The following is a 20056-nucleotide window of genomic DNA, read 5'->3' on the forward strand; positions in this document are numbered from 1 at the left end:
CTGTCACCGAAACAATGCACCTTATATTAGGACTTATTGATGCATATTCATTAGATTTCCAAGAAAAGTTATACATATTCATTAGACTTCCAGGAAATCATTAGCATATGTAATGTCCTTTACGCAGGCGCAGTGAAGGTCTCTGGTGGTCCTCAGGAGTCCTCTGGTGGTCTTTCATAGTCTTCCTCACTCATCCGTTTCTTGACCTCTCAGGTGTCTCCAAGCAGCAAACTGGTGTCCATAACGGTTTCCTTAGTGTTTAAAACAAACACTACAAGACTACCAATCTTTGTCAAGACTTCTGTGGTTAAATGATTTTGAACAATACTTAAATTCTTATGGTTACACATTATACATTTTCTAAGCTCCTAAGTTCCTAAGGCTACATTTCAAACTTAACACTCCCATACTTATGCTTCACAATTTTCTACTTTTTAGTCAAACCAAACTGTTTTATAATCAGATTTTAATTTCTTTATCTTGTTATCTAAGTTCTAAATGTTCCTACTAGATGATTTTAGCCAATTTCTCCGACCTTGGTACGGGGCTATACAGGGGATTTCACAGCAGACACTGGTTGGTGGTTAAATGTATAAAATACAACATACATATGATTTTGCTAAAATATTAAAATTAAATATGATTAATTCTAACTAATAATAAATCAATGACAAATCAGTAACACTACGAGGGCTGCTATGGGGAGAATTAACTCCATCTTGGCCAGACCCAATACAGTTGGTCACAAACAGGGATGAAGACAAAACAGAGACATTTAATGCCATCTTTGCTTCTTTCTTTAACCACAATGATGGGCCCTGGGACCCCCAGAGTCCTGGATTGGAGGCCTGCAACTGGTGGATTGATAAGCTCCCAGCTGACTTTGAACTTGTATGGGATTTGTTGCTACAACTGAATGCACATAAGCCTATGGGGAGCAATAGGATTCATCCCAGGGTCCTGAAAGCATTGCCCAATGTTATTGTGAGCCCTCTCTCAGTTATTTATCAAAGGTCTTGGAAATCTGGAGAGGTCCCAGTCAACTGGAAGCTAGCAAATGTTATTCCAATTTTCAAGAAGGGCAAACAAGAAGACCCTAGTAATTACAGGCCTGTCAGTCTTATTTTGGTGCCCGGTAAAGTTAGGGAGCAGATTATTACAGGAGTTATTGAAAAGCCCTTGAAAGACAATGCAGCCATCAGTCATAGCCAACACAGGTTCATGAAGGGAAAGTCATGCCTTACTAACTTAATATCCTTCTTTGACAAGGTTAGTGGACAAAGGGAAGACAGTGGATGTGGCTTTTTTTTTATTTTAGCAAAGATGTTGATACTGTCTCTCACAGTATCCTTCTGAACAAAATGTCCAGCATACAGCTAGACATGTACACAATACAATGGGTGAATAATTGGCTGAGGGTTGGGCTCAAAGAATTGTAGTAAATGGGGCAACATGTGGCTGGTGGCCAGCTACTAGTGGTGTTCCCCAGGGCTCAATTTTAGGGTCAGTTCTCTTCAAAGTTTTTATCAATGAGCTGGACAGAGGAGTTGAGTGCACACTAGGTAAGTTTTCCAGCAGTACTAAATTAGGAGGAGGTGTTGATTCCCTTGAGGGTAGAGAGGCCTTACAGAGAGATCTTGATAGATTAGAGCACTCAACAATCACCAACCATGTGAAACTGAAGAAGCACAACTCTGAAGTTACTGGAAGCTGTCCAGCTCCCTGAGAAAGTGGCAATTATGCATATTAAGGCACACCAGAAAGTGAGCTCAGATTTGGAAAAAGGGAATGAACTGGCAGACAGAGAGGCAAAAGAAGTGGTCAAAACAAAGGTAAAAATAGAAGGGGCCTTAATTCCTGATAGAAAAATCTCCCTAAAAGGTAAGCCCGAATATACCAGGGAGGATCAGAAGCTTATTACAGATTTAGAAGGGTCATATAATGAAGAGGGGTGGGCTCATACCCCACAGGGAAAACCAATCATTCCCTCTTGCTTACTGTGGCATTTGATACGGGAGGAGCATAGGAAAAGACATTGGGGGACAAAGGCTCTGTATAAACATTTGATAAGAGAAATTGTGGATATAAATTTATACACCACGGTGAGACAGGTGACTCAACAATGCGATCTTTGCCTCCAGACTAATCCTAAGAATACCCCCAAACTAGAAATGGGCCAGATTGGAAAAGGCAATGGGTCTGGACAACAACGGTAAATTGATTTTACAGAACTTCCAAGAGAAGGGGGGGTATCGATGTTTATTGGTATTAACTGATACCTTCTCAGGTTGGCCAGAAGCATTCCCAACAAGAACGGCTAAAGCTCAGGAGGTAACTAAAATACTGGTGCAAGAGATAATACCACGCTTTGGGGTTCCAGCAACCATATCCTCTGACAGAGGACCACATTTTGTCTCAAAAATAGTACAACAAATTAGTCGCCATTTGGGTATAGATTGGCAGCTTCATACTCCATATCACCCCCAGCCAAGTGGTCAAGTGGAAAAAATGAACCACTTAATCAAACAGCAAATTGTGAAACTAGGACAAGAAGCAAATCTGACATGGCCTCAGTCTCTCCCTTTAGCCCTCTTGCATATATGAACAAGAGCTAGGGCGAGGGAAGGACTGAGCCCCTTTGAAATTTTGTATGGACGACCCTATGAAATACAGAAAGGGGTGTCTGTACAAGCTGGAGGTGAAATTGTGACCTCTTACATGGTAGCATTGAGTAAACAGCTCAATAAAATCAGGAAGCATGTGGCTGGGACTCGAGAGAGATGTTTGGATGGACCTGTACATAATATACAACCTGGGGATTATGTGTATGTAAAGTCTCTTACAGAAAAAACTCTGGAGCCACAGTGGGAAGGACCATTCCAAGTACTGCTCACCTCCTTTACTGCAATCAGAATCAAGGAACAGAACGCTTGGATTCATCACACCAGAGTGAAAAAGACACCCAAAACTCCATGGAAAGTCACCACAAAACCCGATGGACACTTAGTTTTTATGGGCAACCTTGGGGACAAGGAGCGCAACATGGGATGGGAACATGTTTGTTCAACTCCATGAGAGTATTGCAAAAATAGTGAATCAAACTGATTGCTGGATATGTTCACGTTTTCCTAAGGGTCTTGGATGGGGCTACCCCATAATTGCTACAGTCTTTTGTAACACCTCTGTGATAGCAGCAGCTTTTAATAACATGTCCCTCACAAAGTACACTGAAATACCCCCTGAGAACCTTCAATGGCGAACAGATTTGAGCAAACTGTGGAATGATACCCAAAGGGTTCCGTGTGTTCAAAGGTGCCATCTGAAAAATACAACTAAGAATTCTGGAGGTAATAGCACAGACCCTAAATGTGGATCAGTCAAGTTGTTTGTTGGGAGTTACCCCAATTGTACTGAATATATTAAGTGTGGTGGCGCAAACATGTGGAACTCCAATCAAACCCGGGTTGCAAGAACCCAGGGGCACAATTCTACTAGACCCAGGGGATGGCCCACTCCAGTAGGATTAGGAAGGTATTGGATTTGTAGACAGACAGGATATAAAGTGCTGCCTCTAGGTTGGACTGGCCAATGTGCCGTAGGAACCATAGCCCCTAATACCATTATGGTTAAAAATTTGACTGACCATGATTCCCAAAACTTTTTACGGACTTATATGAAACCAGTAATAAGGCAAAAATTCACCAGCAGTCCCCTAGTGGAAAGACCAACTAGCTTTCATAGTTTTGTACAATGGCTCATTCCATCATTGGGAGTTAGTGAGTTAGAGAAAGCTCTGGTAAATCTTTCTGCCACTATGGAAATTATTAATAATGCCACAATGGATGCTATAAAGACCCTCCAGGAAGAAACCACTTCACTAGGAAAAATGTTGCTCCAGAATCGACTAGGTCTAGATATGCTCTTCGCTCAGCAAGGGGACCTGTGCACTGTAATTAATGGACGCTGCTGCACCTATGTTAACCAAAAGAGATGAATAGAAACAGATCTCTCTCAAATTTGGAAACAAACCCAACTTATACATTTAATGTCACAAGATGACACTTCATGGGTATTCACTGAAAAATTAACCTCTTGGTTGCCAAATTTGGCATGGCTGAAGCAATTGTTTGTCACTGTAATAATCATCAGTCTCTTGTCTGTGGTCCTTTGCATAGTTGTTCAATGTGGCATGTGGTGCTGTAAGAGTACAGGAGACTCTTACAGTGAATGGAAAAAGAATCAGTTGCGACGAAAACTCGACTCCAACAAATATTTTGAGAGAATGCTAGGTAGGGAAACAATGCATTAGAAGTACTAGAGTTAGATATAGTAAAAGAATTTGCTGTTTTCTAGAAAAGGGGGGACTGAAATGGGGAGCCAAAGGAACCTTAGTAGATATAGTAGATATATGGATGTAGATAAGAACTGTTTAATAATTATCTAGCTTATAATGAAGTTAAAGAAATTTCAATAGAGGTAGACATGGCCCAAGAGGATGAGAAGTGGTGCTTAATGTTTGCATTGTTGGCCCAAGAGGATGAGAAGTGATGCTTAATGTTTGCATTGTTGGCCCAAGGGGATGAGAAGTGATGCTTAATGTTTGCATTGTTGGCCCAAGGGGATGAGAAGTGGTGCTTAACGTTTGCATTGTTGGCCCAAGGGGATGAGAAGTGATGCTTAACGTTTGCATTGTTGAGGCTGGCTGGGGCAGGAGATAGTCCCTGATAAGAAGCAGCAGTCAACCCTAAAAACCAGCCAAGACCAGCCTTGTGACTTTTGGAACTACTTTTAATACGAAGCGGGGATAGATCATGCCTATGTATAGGCGTATTGCAAAACTCCATCTATGTGTAACACTTTGTTACCGAAAAGCTCGGAATGAAGAACTTATCAACACCAATTTAGTGTAGATAAGCAGACACTTCTTTATTGACGGCCGGGTGCGCGGGCGAGTCCTCTCACGAACCACGCACACCTGTCTTCAAAACAATACACCTTATATTAAGACTTATCGATACATATTCATTAGATTTCCAAGAAAAGTTATACATATTCATTAAACTTCCGGGAAATCATTAGCATATGTAAATGTCCTTTACGCAGGCGCAGTGAAGGTCTCTCCGAGGCCTGGTAAGTCTTGGAGGCGGGTAGCTTTTGACCAGGAGGTGTGTTTTGGTATTATAATGAAGCAAAGTTCGTCTAGAGTTCATGATTTCTTCATCGATGTTATGGCAACAGGTGCAATCCATCCTTTTTGACAGTAGCTATGCGGTTATCTCTAACGGCTCTAGCCAGGGACCTTCCAGGAGCCTTGTACTGCACATTCTATCTTTGGGGATTGGCTGCTGCGTTCCAAACAGGCCGTTGTCAGGTAATGTACTGACAACTCTTACACCACCCCGTTGTCAGGTATTTCTTTATCCTGTTCTCTAAGTTCTAAATGTTCCTACTAGATGATTTTAGCCAATTTCTCTGGCCTTGATACGGGGCTATACAGGGGATTTCACAGCAGACACTGGTTGGTGGTTAAATATATAAAATACAACATACATATGATTTTGCTAAAATATTAAAACTAAATATGATTAATTCTAACTAATAACAAATTAATGACAAATCAGTAACAACTTGACTGTATAAATTTGAAGCGAACTGCCAAGTCAGGCGCGCACAACTTTGGTGGGACTACCCCCTGCTGCCCAGCGCTGAATAAACATACCTACTTTACAACCTCACTGATTGTGGAGTCTGTTTCCGCACGTCAACTGTAAAAGTGAGATTTGATAAATGAACATTATGGTTGAAACAATAGACAAAGGGTAACTGGGGAGATAATTACAAAAGTGTAGTCAAGTGATTAACTAGTAATTATTAATAAGTTTTGCAGTTCTTTCCTCTTATGACTAGATGTTCCTGTACGCTAGATGAGAACAATGTTGAAACTGACAATATGTAATTGAAACTGTGTTAAACTTCAAGATGAAAGAAGAAGGACAAGAACAAAGACTTCAAGGACAGCCAACAAGAACTTCAAATGGGTCGGTGGTCACAAAAGCAGCCCTTCGAGTTAAATGGATCCTTCATTGCGTGTGATTGGATGTAGGCAGTACTATTGAGACAAGGGGAGTCAAAAGAATCTCAGTAGACGTAATAAAGGGGGATGAAAGATGATGTTTAGCGCTTACATTGTTGAAATTAGCTGACATAGAGACAGTCCTTGATAAGAAGAGCTGGTCCTAAGAACCAGCCAATGAGGTAAAGACAGTTCCTGATAAGAAGCAGGAGCAGGCCCCAAGAGCCAGCTAAGACTGGTCTTGCGGCTTGGGTGAATACCAAGAAACCACTGAGCCTGCGCAAGAAAAGAGGTTACTAGCGGTGACGAAGAGGAGTCATCTATGTTCATCTCTGCGACCACCAGACGACCACCATAAAGAGGCACTGCACAAGTGCAGTTGAGAGGAGACTATGGAAATGACCTCTCGGAGCTAATTTTAATATGAAGCGGGGACAGGTCATGCATATGTATAGGTGTATTGTGAATATGTAACACTTGACTGTATAAACTTGAAGTGAACTGCTGAGTCCGGTGCGCACGACTTTGGTGGGACTACCCCCCATGCTGCCCAGCACTGAATGAACATACCTACTTTACAATCTCACTGATTGTGGAGTCTGTTTTCTGCGCATCACTATGATAATCAGTTACAATCATTTTTATGTACATGTATACTAATCTGATTAATATGCAATTAGTTATTCTGTATAACCTGTTTGTGCTAAAGCTGTGGTATGCATGCTAGGTGGAATTATCCCCTGTGCATCTAGCACTGCAATAAAGAATGCCTGCTTTCTAAAACTCCAAAACAAGTCTTAGAGAGTTTCTTTGACTGGCTTTTCGGTATCAGTTTCTCATAAGCGCTTGTCTGCACACAGCAGAGAATTTAGGCCTGTGAGAGACTGAAAGAGTTAATGTCTCAAACATTGTGGTGGGGCAAGTTCTGCTTAAAGACAAACCCTGCACAGCAAGGAACCAAGGTGAAAAGCCCATCAGCTCAGACATCAGCAACAGGAGGGGGAGGGTGTGCTGGAGGGTGTGTAGCTCCCTGTTCTGATAAGCTGTTCTGATACAAAGATCCAACAATGGCCACGTCTGCAGGGAAGGAGAAGTTACTCCCCAAACGACCAATCACCAAGCCCAAAGGCTCACAAACTGCTCATTAGCCTAATAAATTTGGGTGCCCACCCAAAGGAGGGACAAGGATGATAAAAGGACACAAAATGAAGCTCCACATGCGCAGGCCCCCAGGAGCTGGACCTCTCAGCTGACTGGACCCCTTGGCTGACTGAACCAATGCTGGACCCAGGACCGGTGAAATCTTTCACTCATCCTTTTTCTCGCTGTCTTCCTCTCTCTTTCCTTTTCCTTTTCCACAATCCCTACACCTCATCTGTTTCACGACATAAACCGTTGACCAAGTCTGAGACTAAGAGTGGATCCAGCTGGCCCTAGGCCCTTCTCTGAGAAGGAGTCTAGAAAGCAAGGGGGTCTGCTCTGAACCTCATGACTCAACAGGAGGGATCTCCTTATTCCCTACATTGATGTATATGGTTACCCTGGGTAACACAGTTTACAGAAGTAGTCTTGTGCCAATTCCTTTTGTGAGAAACCCTGCCACCTACTATCATGCCTCCCCAGTTCAGTTTGCTTCTGTCATGAATAAAATCTTTAACAGATCGTTTGGTGTCATTCCACCTTAATTTAGCCTGAGGGAATTTCAAATTAAAGACAACTCCCTGGCCTGTCCAGTCTGGGTCCTGACAAGGCCTTTTCTTCTCTTTCTTACTATTTTACTGTTCTATCCACTTTTCACCTTTCCAGCCACACTGATACTCCCTGAGGTCAAAATTCGATTCCAGTGCTGCCTGTGGTCGTATGCAGCTGGACCCTAATCTCAAATGGTATAAGCCTATCCCCACAGGCTAGCATCTAGGGTCAGGTATTGGACTGTTAGATACATGTGGCTTATCATTTGTCAATATAGCAACTATAAAATTAGTATAAATAACATAGCGTGGGCTGTGGTAGTGTTGTGATTTAACCCTGGTGGGTAGATAAGAACTACACAGCCCCTCTCTCACTCCCCCCGGTAGGATGGGGGAGAGGGTCAGAAGGGTACAAATGAGAAAACTCATGGGTTGAAATAAAGACAGTTCAACAGGGAAAGCAAAAGCCACATGTGTGAACAAAGCAAAATAAGGAATTCATTCACTATTTCCCATCAGCAGGCAGGTGTCCAGCTACCTCCAGGAAAGCAGGATTTCTTCACATGGAATGTGTTACTTGGGAAGACAAATCCCATTACTGTGAATGTCCTCCTCTTTCTTCTTCCCTCAGCTTTTATTACTGAGCATGATATCATATGGTCTGGAATATCCCTGTGGTCAGTTGGGGTCAGCTGTCCGAGCTGTGTCCCCTCTCAACTTCCGCTGTACCCCCAGCCTACTTGCTGGTGGGGTGGCATGAGGATCAGAAAAGGCCTTGATTCTGTGTAAGCACTGCTCAGCAGTAGCTAAAACATCACTGTGTTATCAACACTGTTTTCAGCAAATCCAAAACATAGCTCTATACCAGCTACTATGAAGAAAATTAACTCTATTCCAGCCTAAACCAGTACAGGTACACAGTTCCAGACTAAACCAGTACAGGGAATTGATCTTTACTAAAGTCTCATGTTAATTTGTAGATCTGATGTCATTTTCATTGTTGGTAGTGTACCCACAGGCTTAGAGAATGGGTGCAATTATCAAGCTAAATCTAAGTAAGTATCAAGAGGAACATGAGTAAATTAATTACATTTAAATACAGTGTACAACAATGAGAGAGACAGCATAACACTGCATCAGTGAGACAGCAGAACACATAAAAAAATACATAATTATTTAACTTTTTTCTGGTTTCTTTTTTGATAAACTGTAATATCTAAGTATGAATCCCACTGTGTTTCTGCCATTTTGCAGACCCAGGCCATAGCTACTTCTATCCACCCTTTTTCCAGGGTAGACAGTAATGTATAATGAACACCAGACTGCTTCTGATCTGTATTGCAGCGGGAGGATACACCATGTGAAGAGCAGTTTGTCCCTCTTGCTGATCTATATTGTATTAATGATGCAGGGACATATGAAATATAGAGCTTTTCATGTAAACCCTCTTCTATTCATCCATTATTTATACATGTAACAACTACAGATTCTCATTAATTGTTCCTAGATCGTCTTTCTGAAGAGTGTATAGCACCTGTTAAAATTATTACACTATTAATTTGTTTCTCAAAAGTAGTATTCCTTTTCCCACAGAATAGCAAGCTGTTCAGCTTCATTAAAGAACAGTTTAGTCACACTATTGACTAATTGACTTATAGTCGAAATACTTCTGATCGAAAAAATAGAAAAAGTTTATTTTTTCAATGCAATTTAAAGTAGTTTAACAAACTAAACCTAATCTTTGTGCTTAAACTAAGAACATGTATGTACTTTTCATCATGCTTTATGTAGACTATACAGATTTCTGCCTGTTTAGAGGGATAAAATATACATAGATCTGATGTGAACTCACTTTTAATTGGTTGGGTGCTTAATTTTGTACAAGTACTTTTCCTTATTTCAACTAATCCCAAAACAAAGTCTTCTCAGAGACTTTCTACCAGGTCAGCTGCCCTTAATTGTTTAGAAAGTTCAAATATAGATTAAAATATTTAGTAGGCAAGTATTAGTGAAATGTAATTACAAGCTATAGAAATAATTCATTTTGGGAGAGGGGACAAATATAAGAAAAGATAATGAGATACTGAACAAAATAATTTCTTCTAATGATTTTATTTTTCTTATATATGTAACAACAATACAAAAAGAGCAGCAATATGTTCAGCATTCATCCTAGCACAGACAGCAGAATTTATTTATGAAATCTTCACACAGTAAAAACAAAACTTTTCATAAATACCTACATTGTAACTGCAACAACAGATCTACTATACATCACTAGCCAGATTATCACATAATGGAGTGAAATATGACACAAGGATGATACCCTACTTAGAGCTGACATAAGCTGCTCAATAATGCATATGTTAGAGTTCATCTTTGTCCTACTGTATGATACCTTAGGGTGGCTCAATACCTATTCATGAGAAGATTTCTCACCTTATTTGCTACATTTTAAACTATCACACTGTCGGTCAGATTTCAGAAGTCAGGCTTTTTCATGGCAAATTGTGGTGGGTTGACCCTGGCTGGATGCCAGGTGCCCACCAAAGCCGTTCTATCACTCCCCCCCACCTCCTCAGCTGGACAGGGGAGAGAAAACATAACAAAGGGCTCGTGGGTTGAGATAAGGATAGGGGGAGATCACTCACCAATTACCGTCACAGGCAAAACAGACTCAACTTGGGGAAAATTAACTCAATTTATGACCAACCAACCAGAGTAGGGTAATGAGAAATAAAACCAAATCTCAAAACATCTTCCCTCCACCCCTCCCTTCTTCCCTGGCACAACTTTACTCCCAGATTCTCTACCTACCCCCCCCCCAGAGGTGCAGGAGGACGGGCAATGGGGTTTACGATCACTTCATCACACATTACCTCTGCCGCTTCATCCTCTTCAGGGGCAGGACTCATCACACTCTTCCCCTGCTCCAGCGTGGGGTCCCTCCCATGGGAGACAGTCCTCCATGAACTTCTCCAACGTGGGTCCTTCCCATGGGCTGCAGTTCTTCACAAACTGCTCCAGCATGGGTCCTTTCCACGGTGTGCAGTCCTTCAGGAGCACACTGCTCCAGCGTGGGTCCCCCACGGGGTCACAAGTTCTGCCAGAAAACCTGCCCTGTGGGCTCCTCTCTCCAAAGATCCACAGGTCCTGTCAGGAGCCTGCTCCAGCGTGGGGTTCCCACGGGGTCACAGCCCCCTTCGGGCATCCACCTGCTCCGGCGTGGGGTCCTCCACGGGCTACAGGTGGATATCTGCTCCACCGTGGACCTCCATGGGCTGCAGGGGGACAGCCTGCCTCACCATGGTCTTCACCACAGGCTTCAGGGGAATCTCTGCTCCAGCACCTGGAGCACATCCTCCCCCTCCTTCTTCACTGACCTTGGTGTCCGCAGGGTTGTTTCTCTTACATGTTCTCACTCCTCTCTCTCTGGCTGTCATTTCTGTCTGTCCCAGAAACTTTTTTTTCCTTCTTAAATTTGTTATCACAGAGGCACTACCACTATCGCTGATGGGCTCCGCCTTGGCCGGCGGCGGGTCGGTCTTAGAGCCAGCTGGTATTGGCTCTCTCGAACACAGGGAAAGTTTCCAGCAGCTTCTCACAGAAGCCACCCCTGTAACCGCCCCCGCTACCAAAACCTTGCCACACAAACCCAATGCACAAATATAACAGTTTTATTTATGCTTGCAGCAGATAACAGTTTAGCAACAATTTCTTCAAAAGTTGGAAAAAATCACAATGCATGGGTCCTGAAATTATTCTATCAATTTTAGAATAGGTTATTGTCTTAAGAAAAATAAAACATGGGACTGTGGCAGTCACACAACTGTACCTTTCCTTTCATGCCCCAACCTGGCTAGCCCTCATTCACCGGTACTGTTTTTCACTGGGCCAGCAGTTTCCCATCTTTTACAGGAGTCATAGGTATCTAAGCAAGACTTGGAGATGCCAAATGTGGAAAAGTTGGATTTTGGTATTCTTTGTACAATTTTACATCATAATATTCTGCAAAACAAATCATGAAAACTGAAAAAAGATGTTTTCCTTTTGCTCTGTCTGCTGTCTTTGAAAGATTTCCTTTCCTAAATCCTTCTGACATGATAATTTTCCATCCAGCTCTTCCTTTTTTTAGCACTTGGTCCAAGTGCTATTGAGCAATTAATGTAAGACTGTGTTTCTATTATTCTCTGCACTTAGATTACCTCCCCTTTCCCACTAAAGAAATAGCTACTAATACAGCAGGAGTAAGGGCACTGGAAAGACTGAAATGCTCTTGAGTACAAAAAAACCTAGTGTATGAAGAATGATAACAAATGATCACCTGCACCACTATCTTCTGTTAAAGACATTTATATTTATTGGTCCCTTAGGACTAACATTGTCTCCGATTTGTGATACATTATCTGATATTCATGGAAACCTACAAAATTTCGTTTCCAATTTCTTCCATTGTGGTTTTACTGAAGTATTAACTCTATGTGCATGTAAATATTTTGCCAGCATCGCAACCTGAAGTCAAGAGTATGTCGTGATGGATGAAATGCTGTTAACACATAAGCACAGAACAAGGACTGCAAGAGTAATTCTCAAACCAAAAACACAGCTCCCAATCGCTAGTCCTAGTAGAATCCTAAGGGCTGCAAAAAGAATGTTGAGAGTTACTTTGGTAACTGAAGAAGCTCTATCTTTTTATTAAGTGGGTTAGATTTATTAATCTATTTAATTAATCCCTTTCAAATATAGCCAAGTAATCAAAGAAAAGCATCACTTTCCCCATTGCTTTGTAATGTAACACCAAAACGAAAATGGCAAAAAGATCAGTTATACCTTAACAAATTGAAACACAATTAGTAGTTCATTACATTCCTGTAGAAAGAAAATGATCAGGAAATTATTTTTCTCAAGAAAAGTTTTTCACAGTTCAGTTAGGCAGGACTTTACTTCACAGACTTCAGAATCAGAGGCTGTGCTCAGTGTGGAGTCCTCAATAACATGGCAGAACTAAAGAAGACTGATCCAGCTAAGGCTTGATCCTGGATGGTAATGGTTCCCTTTGATGTCAGTGGGATCATGCTACACTAATGTTAATAACATTTCTTGTAATAACAAAAATATGAACAAGAGTTAGTGGCATGTGAGCATGTAGTCTTCTCCTTTCCTGCCCAGCACATCTGCGTCTAGTCTGTGAAGTAGTATATGCAGAATCGCTCCTTTTTCCCTTTTCCTCTAACTGCAGAAAACATTAACGTATCCTGGTTTTGGAAAGGCTGCTGTAAAAGGATCCAACTTTGCACCTTTTGCACTAAGTTAATAAGACTTGACAGTGTTGGTATTAATTGTAGGTGACCTTCCCAAAAAAATACCATGTTACTATTCAAATCCTACTACATACATTATATGAAAAGATATCAAGAAGCTTTGACTTTTTATCTTAACTTCTGAACTTTTAAACACAACTAAACCTAATGTCAGTGACCTGCTTCTCTCTATCCCAATGTCTATAATCTGTTCTACCCCATAAAGTGAACTATCTTGTACTTTGGTATATAGCACCTTTAGAATGAAGCAAAATCACTTGTGCTAAACTCAGATATAACAATCTATGTGCTACAAGGCAGCACAACAACTTGTATTTTCATTCTTCAAGTCTGACTGCTAATGTCTAATCTCCAAGTGAAATTGTTTTTCCTTATCTGGATTAGCACTGTGTCCTTAAAGTTTTTAATTCAATGACTCTTCCTATGGGAAGCTGACAGTGATGTTTGTATTAAACAGAGAAAAATCATATAATATTAATTTTGCCTTTAGAAATAGCTTTTCTGTAGAAGCAACAAATTGACTGGGGAAGACACTAAAATGTCTTGCCCAGTGTGGGGGAACTGCCTCTGACTTAATACATTTTAGTCCCATTATACATCAAAAGGGAAAAATTATTTCTGTTTACTCCTAAAGGGGTTCAATGCCTATAGAATAGAAAGGACATAGCCCTTCAAAATTTTCTGAAGGTGAGATTATTAACCACTGTCCAAGAAAGATGCCCCTGAAAAAATTCTAAAAATTAAAGTTTCAGGACTTTCCAGCTGTGCCTAAAGGTCATATTTTAAATTCCAACTGTGCTAAAGAAAAATGCTTAAAAATGACACTGTTTTCTCCCTCCTACCTGAAGCTAGGCTACATACCTGGTTTTGCACTTTTGAGTAATGAAAGTACAAATTGAGGTTGAGACTAACAATACATACTTATGACTGATAAATTCTCTTCAATTCCATTGATCTTTATCTTCTCACACTGAAAGAAAAGTCACATTTCTGTGTCATTTAGAAAAAAATAAAGAATTATCTTCAATTTCTATTTAAAAAAAAAAAAATAAAACCCATGCTAGAAGTCACTGGAAATCTATGACAGCCAAAAGGTACAAACACTGTGTTACCGAAAAGTTCGGAATGAAGAACTTATCAACACCAATTTAGTGTAGATAAGCAGACACTTCTTTATTGACGGCCGGGTGCGCGGGCGAGTCCTCTCACGAACCACGCACACCTGTCACCAAAACAATACACCTTATATTAAGACTTATCGATACATATTCATTAGATTTCCAAGAAAAGTTATACATATTCATTAGATTTTTGGGAAATCATTAGCATATGTGACTATCTTTTACGCAGGCGTAGTGAAGGTCTCTCCGAGGCGTGGTAAGTCTTGGAGGCGGGTAGCTTTTGACCAGGAGGTGTGTTTTGGTATTATAATGAAGCAAAGTTTGTCTAGAGTTCATGATTTCTTCATCGATGTTATGGCAACAGGTGCAATCCATCCTTTTTGACAGTAGCTATGCGGTTATCTCTAACGGCTCTAGCCAGGGACCTTCCAGGAGCCTTGTACCGCACATTCTATCCTTAGGGATCGGCCGCTGCGTTTCAAACAGGCCGTTGTCAGGTAACGTACTGAACGACTCTTACACCACCCCGTTGTCAGTTATTTCTTTATCCTGTTCTCTAAGTTCTAAATGTTCCTACTAGACGATTTTAGCCAATATCTCCGGCCTTGGTACGGGGCTATACAGGGGATTTTACAGCAGACACTGGTTGGTGGTTAAATATATAAAATACAACATACATATGATTTTGCTAAAATATTAAAACTAAATATGATTAATTCTAACTAATAACAAATTAATGACAAATCAGTAACAACTGGGTAAAAGTAAGACACTGCTCCAGTCAGGAGACAAAAAAACAGGTAAGGTATGAGACACACAACACCTCTGGGAAGCTTCAGGAACTGCTGCCATTCAGAGTTCAGATTACCTCATTACTAGTTTTGCTCCTAGTAGCTTACATGGTTTCATGAACACTTGTGACAAACCTGTTAGTGTATCTTTTTATTTCTCCCTTTCAATCATCTTCAATGATTATAGTAGAGCCACAGATGAGTTTTTACAAAAAGATACACAATAATTTTTTTGACTAACATCTGTATTGAATTTTTAGTCTACTTAAACCAATAATTTAATTAACAACTTCTGAAAGTATGTATTCATGGGATGATAGCTAAGAATAATGATGAAGCCCTGAGAAAAATAGTATTTTCTGAACAAATATCTGGTCTATCAAAGAGTCAGAAATTCACAGAATTAAAGACACTGTTTCACTGTTCATTAGGATGGTAAGGCAAAAATCCACTGAAGAATAAGAAGTGGGCATCTGCTGAAGATCTTCAGCAGGTGATTTGCAACATTAAGGCACAAGTGGTGACAACCCTTCATGATCACAGAAGGAACAAGCAAGGAAGATGCTGCCTTATAAATGTTTGCTCAATATGTAGGGAAGAGCAAATCTTCTTTTTGAGAAATGCAATTTCACCTGCAGTAGGGGGAATTACTACTTGAACTGACCTAATTCAAGCCACAGCTAGATTGCCAAATAGCAGACCCAGCTGTTACTGGGAGAATGTTACCTCTCTCCCTTTCCAGACCTGCAAGTTTGCATCCTATTTAACAGGACTCACTTCTGAGACCCTTCTGTAACTGTCATCAGTATGGTCTTAAAATCATTAATGCTCCTGGATTTCCTGCTAGACACATGGCAAGAGCTATCCTATTATGTTTGCAGATCTGCACACAAAACTTCCTAGCAATATTTAAAGTGTGTACATTTCTTGCCTGTGTGATGGAAACATATATACAGGATAAAGAAAAAAGAACTGAACTTAACCTGCAAGATAGCTTCAGAGTTTCTGAGCAAAGTAAATAAAATTTATTCATACCATTTAGGGGATGAAACACTGGGAAATTTTAGCTCCTGCTGTAGAGAAAAAGGACAAGAAAAGAACACAGACAGTGCTGAAATGGAGTTGTCCTGGATTGCTGACCTGTACTTTTTGACTGTAAGGAGATTAAAGTAGGGCTAACAGCTGCTACTGAAAGGAGATTCACTGCAACTGCAGCAACAGTGAGCACAAATTTCCAAGACTCCATATGTCAAGGCCAGGCCTACCCCACCATGTCCTTGCAGACTGTGCCCTCTGCCTATTTTGCCAGGCCCCATTGTGGCACCCTGAATGCTCTGAAATATCAAGGTATACCACCTCGTCACAAGGGACAGTTTATCAGGCCAACATAAATTACTAACTAGACTAATTTCCCAAGAGCTAGAATTTATAGCAGTCTTGGGCAACATTAACAGCAGCTCATCCAAGTCCTTCCAGAAAGCTCAAAGCAAAAATCGTGCTGAAACATTAACTCAATGCAAACATAAAAGCATGACTTAAAGCCCTGTGGACACCAAGAGAAGAAACATCAAGAAAAGTTCAGACCTAGTATTTAGGAATGTTCACAAGTTGATAACTCACCAATAATAAAGTTTCTCTTTGTTGCCTTTTAACTTACCACAGTGACTTTGTTGACTCCTTTCAAAAGCAGACCAAAGAAATATATGTTATTAAGGATATGGCAGCAGGAAATTCAATAAAACACAGAATATTGCAGCTGATGTGGCACCTTCCAATAACCTAATGCTTTTACTTTATAGAGTCTTCACATTTAAGTAGAAGCATAGTATGGACTATGAATAGCGATTGCAACATGGTACTTCATGCAGAAGCTTTTATTATCTGCAAGTAATAGAACTTAGAAAGGGAGAAGTAAGCCAGCAGGTGCATGTACCAAATGTGTATTCCAATGTTATTTCCCAGTTTCAGTTAAAACCATTGTATATTTTCAGGAGGATACTGAGTTTGAACATTGTCCAGGTTTTGGCTGGAATAAAGTCAATTTTCTTCCTAGTACCTGTCATAGTGCTGTGTTTTGGATTTAGGATGAGAATAATGTTGATAACACACTGATGTTCTAGTTGTTGCTAATCAGTGTTTATACTATGTCAAGGACTTTTCAGATTCTCATACTTCCCTCCCAGCAGAAGCTGGGAGTGCACAAGAGGCTGGGAGGGGTCACAGAAAGGACAGCTGACCCAAACAAACCAAAGGGTTATTCCATAACATATTACAACATGCCCAGTATATAATCTGGGGAAGTTGGCTGGGGGATGCCACGACTCAGGGATTGGGGTAGTCAGCAATTGTGTTGTGCATCACTTGTTTTGTATGTTCTTTTTTCCCCCTTCCTTTTCTGTCCTATTAAACTGTCTTTATCTCAACCCATGAGTTTTACTGTTTTACTTTTTATTTTTTGATTCTCTCCCCCATCCCAGAGGCAGGGAGTGAGCAAGCAGCTGTGTGGTGCTTAGTTGCTGGCTGGGGTTTAACCATGACAAACATGAACCTTTACGGAAGTACCAGTGATCCTCAGAGGCTAGACTGCTCACCACAGATTTGGTGTACTTGCAATGTAATAGCATTTTCCCCTGTATCTGAGGGAATTTTAACATTACACACTGTCCAAGTAAACATCATAGTCATTAAAGTAAGGACATAATGATACATAATGATAAGTAGTCCCTGAGCAGTTAAAAGCAAGAGCATGCTGGCACGCTGTTGAGCTTTTAGATAATCACAGAAAAACCATGCAATATTTTATGTTTTATCACTGTGTTGTGTTGATATGGTCAAGGTTGCTTTATTTTGTAAAATTTATTTATTTTTAAGAAATAAAGGTATTTAGATACAGCGGTGATATTTACCTTGATATAAAACCACTTAATAATAACAAAGATAAAAATTTGCTCAAATAAGCATCTCAAAATCAAAAGATATATTGACAGTTGGGAGCTGATGCTCTAAAAAGAAATAACTGGTTGCTGAACAACTCATGTGTAATGGAATACTCTGTTGTGGTGCATTATCTTATATATTTAGTTCCAGAAACACCAGCATTTCAATAGTTTAACCAGAACAATAACATTCAAGAATAAGAATTCGACAGTAAGAATTCAACAATATACCTATAAGGGGATTCATCAGACAGCAAGATCAGGCATAAGATAAAAACAGCAGATATAATTGTTCACACATCCATGCAGACCAAATTTTTCTGCTTGTAAAGAGAAAGTTATACAACGTTACACTCAGCAAGGCAATTGAAAACTGTTCATTGTTTAATAAAACAAATAGGTTTTGAATTTGTATTATGTTCTATGAACTGAAAAATTTGGGGCTTTAACCCTTGGTAATACTTGAACATAAATCATATTTGTACTCAACATAAATAAAGCCACTGATTTCAGGGTTGCTGAATATAAAAAACACTAAAAGAAAGCCAATAGTAGTAACTCATGAGGGAAGTTAAATCCCAGAATCTAATACTTTAGATCATTGCTTATGATCTAAAAAGAGTGCTCAACAAGATTTATGTTTATTTTCTCCAGAGGAGAAAAAACAGTATTTAGAAAGATGAGGCACATTTTTAAAAATAGACACTTGGGTGTGTTCTCTCCTAAGACAAGTTCTTTCTCTCCTCCCTCATCAATGCACTGTATTCAAAGCAGGTTTTCAACTGTTTCCTTTCTGAGAGAAGACTATTTGGCAGTTCTGGTTCATTTCCATTACCAGACTAAATGAGTTTCCTTTCTTCCTTTCTACTTCTTTATTGTTTAGGGATTTGGGGAGGAAAAAAAGTTGTATGTTCTTGAAATGTTTTTTAAATAACTTCAATACTTCTGTTACATATTTGATTTTGAATATTTAAAGTGTACCCCTGTGAAATGGGGATCAGCCTGTCCAAAGGAATTGTACTGCCTGTCTCTTGGGTGGAAGAATATAAAAAAACGTATACTTATTCTGTAAAACAAATTACACATTATAATGAAACAATTGTTAGAGCCAGAGTGTTTCCACTGCTCTACTCTAACATATTTCTTTACTTTTGCTTTTGGAGCAAAAGTTCTTCTTGCCAAATGCATGTTACTTACAACTGTAGCATTACAGGGACCAGAACATTGACCAGGCCTCTCACTGAAGATTAGCAAATAGTAAGTAAAGCTTAATGAAAAGTAATTTTTATATAACATGAAATATTCTTTAAGGCAAGTCAAAATATTCTATGAGATCACTTTTAAAGCATTATGCTTACTTGCTTTATAAGCAATTACTGCTTTTCTTACTATATTATCATTAGAGCTTCACAAAAAAATGTTAGGGAAAAAAAACACCACCAAAACAACTCAGATATCTGGAGGCAAGAAATATTTTTGCTTTGTTCTGAAAAATATCAGAAGTTAAATCCATGTAACTGGAAAAGAAAATCTTATATTGTTTCTCAGTAGTAAAGTGAGGGGGGTTCTTTGGGAACAGGTAGGCCATTTTTCCACTAAAGAAAATGGATTGTGAAGAACTTCATAAGATAAAAGAAATCTGCCATTCAACTCTTATGCCCTTAAAGCAAGAATGTAATGTCAACAAAATATATGAAATCAACTGAGTTATCAGTACAAACTCACACTCAGATGTATTTTAAAACTTTGTTTTAAAACTGTTTAGCTGAAGTTTTGTGAATTAGTTGAAGCAAAATGTGTAATATAGACTATGTTCACTTAGGGTACCTCACCAATTTTCCTACATATATTTATATCAGAAATAGAGGGCTACAAAGAAACCCTTGGATCTACAAATCCAATCCCCTCTACCATTTGAATTCAGATTTTTCATTAATCTCTTGCAATTTCTTCATGCAAATAAAATTTAAAGGCCATTAGCTGTCTAGATCTAATGAGAAAAACTGAATAGTGTATTAAGTTAAGACACATCCATCAAGTATATGAAAATATAAGTTTACAATGAAAATAAAGTCTTAACTGAAATTTTCTTCTTCATGATGGAGATGTGCTATCATTTAAGT

At 39.7% G+C, this 20056-nt stretch overlaps 1 long non-coding RNA gene across 1 annotated transcript; it reads right to left on the reverse strand.

Annotated features, from left to right (window-relative positions):
• Nucleotides 1–13018: 13018 nt before the first annotated feature.
• Nucleotides 13019–16675, reverse strand: LOC115336552. Its single transcript, XR_003921821.1, has 3 exons — nt 16618–16675; nt 14007–14055; nt 13019–13114 (listed from the first exon to the last, which is right to left on the reverse strand). It is a non-coding gene; the product is annotated as an uncharacterized LOC115336552 (long non-coding RNA).
• Nucleotides 16676–20056: the final 3381 nt, after the last annotated feature.

Source organism: Aquila chrysaetos, chromosome Z, assembly GCF_900496995.4.
Source record: "Aquila chrysaetos chrysaetos chromosome Z, bAquChr1.4, whole genome shotgun sequence".
NCBI lineage: Eukaryota > Metazoa > Chordata > Aves > Accipitriformes > Accipitridae > Aquila > Aquila chrysaetos.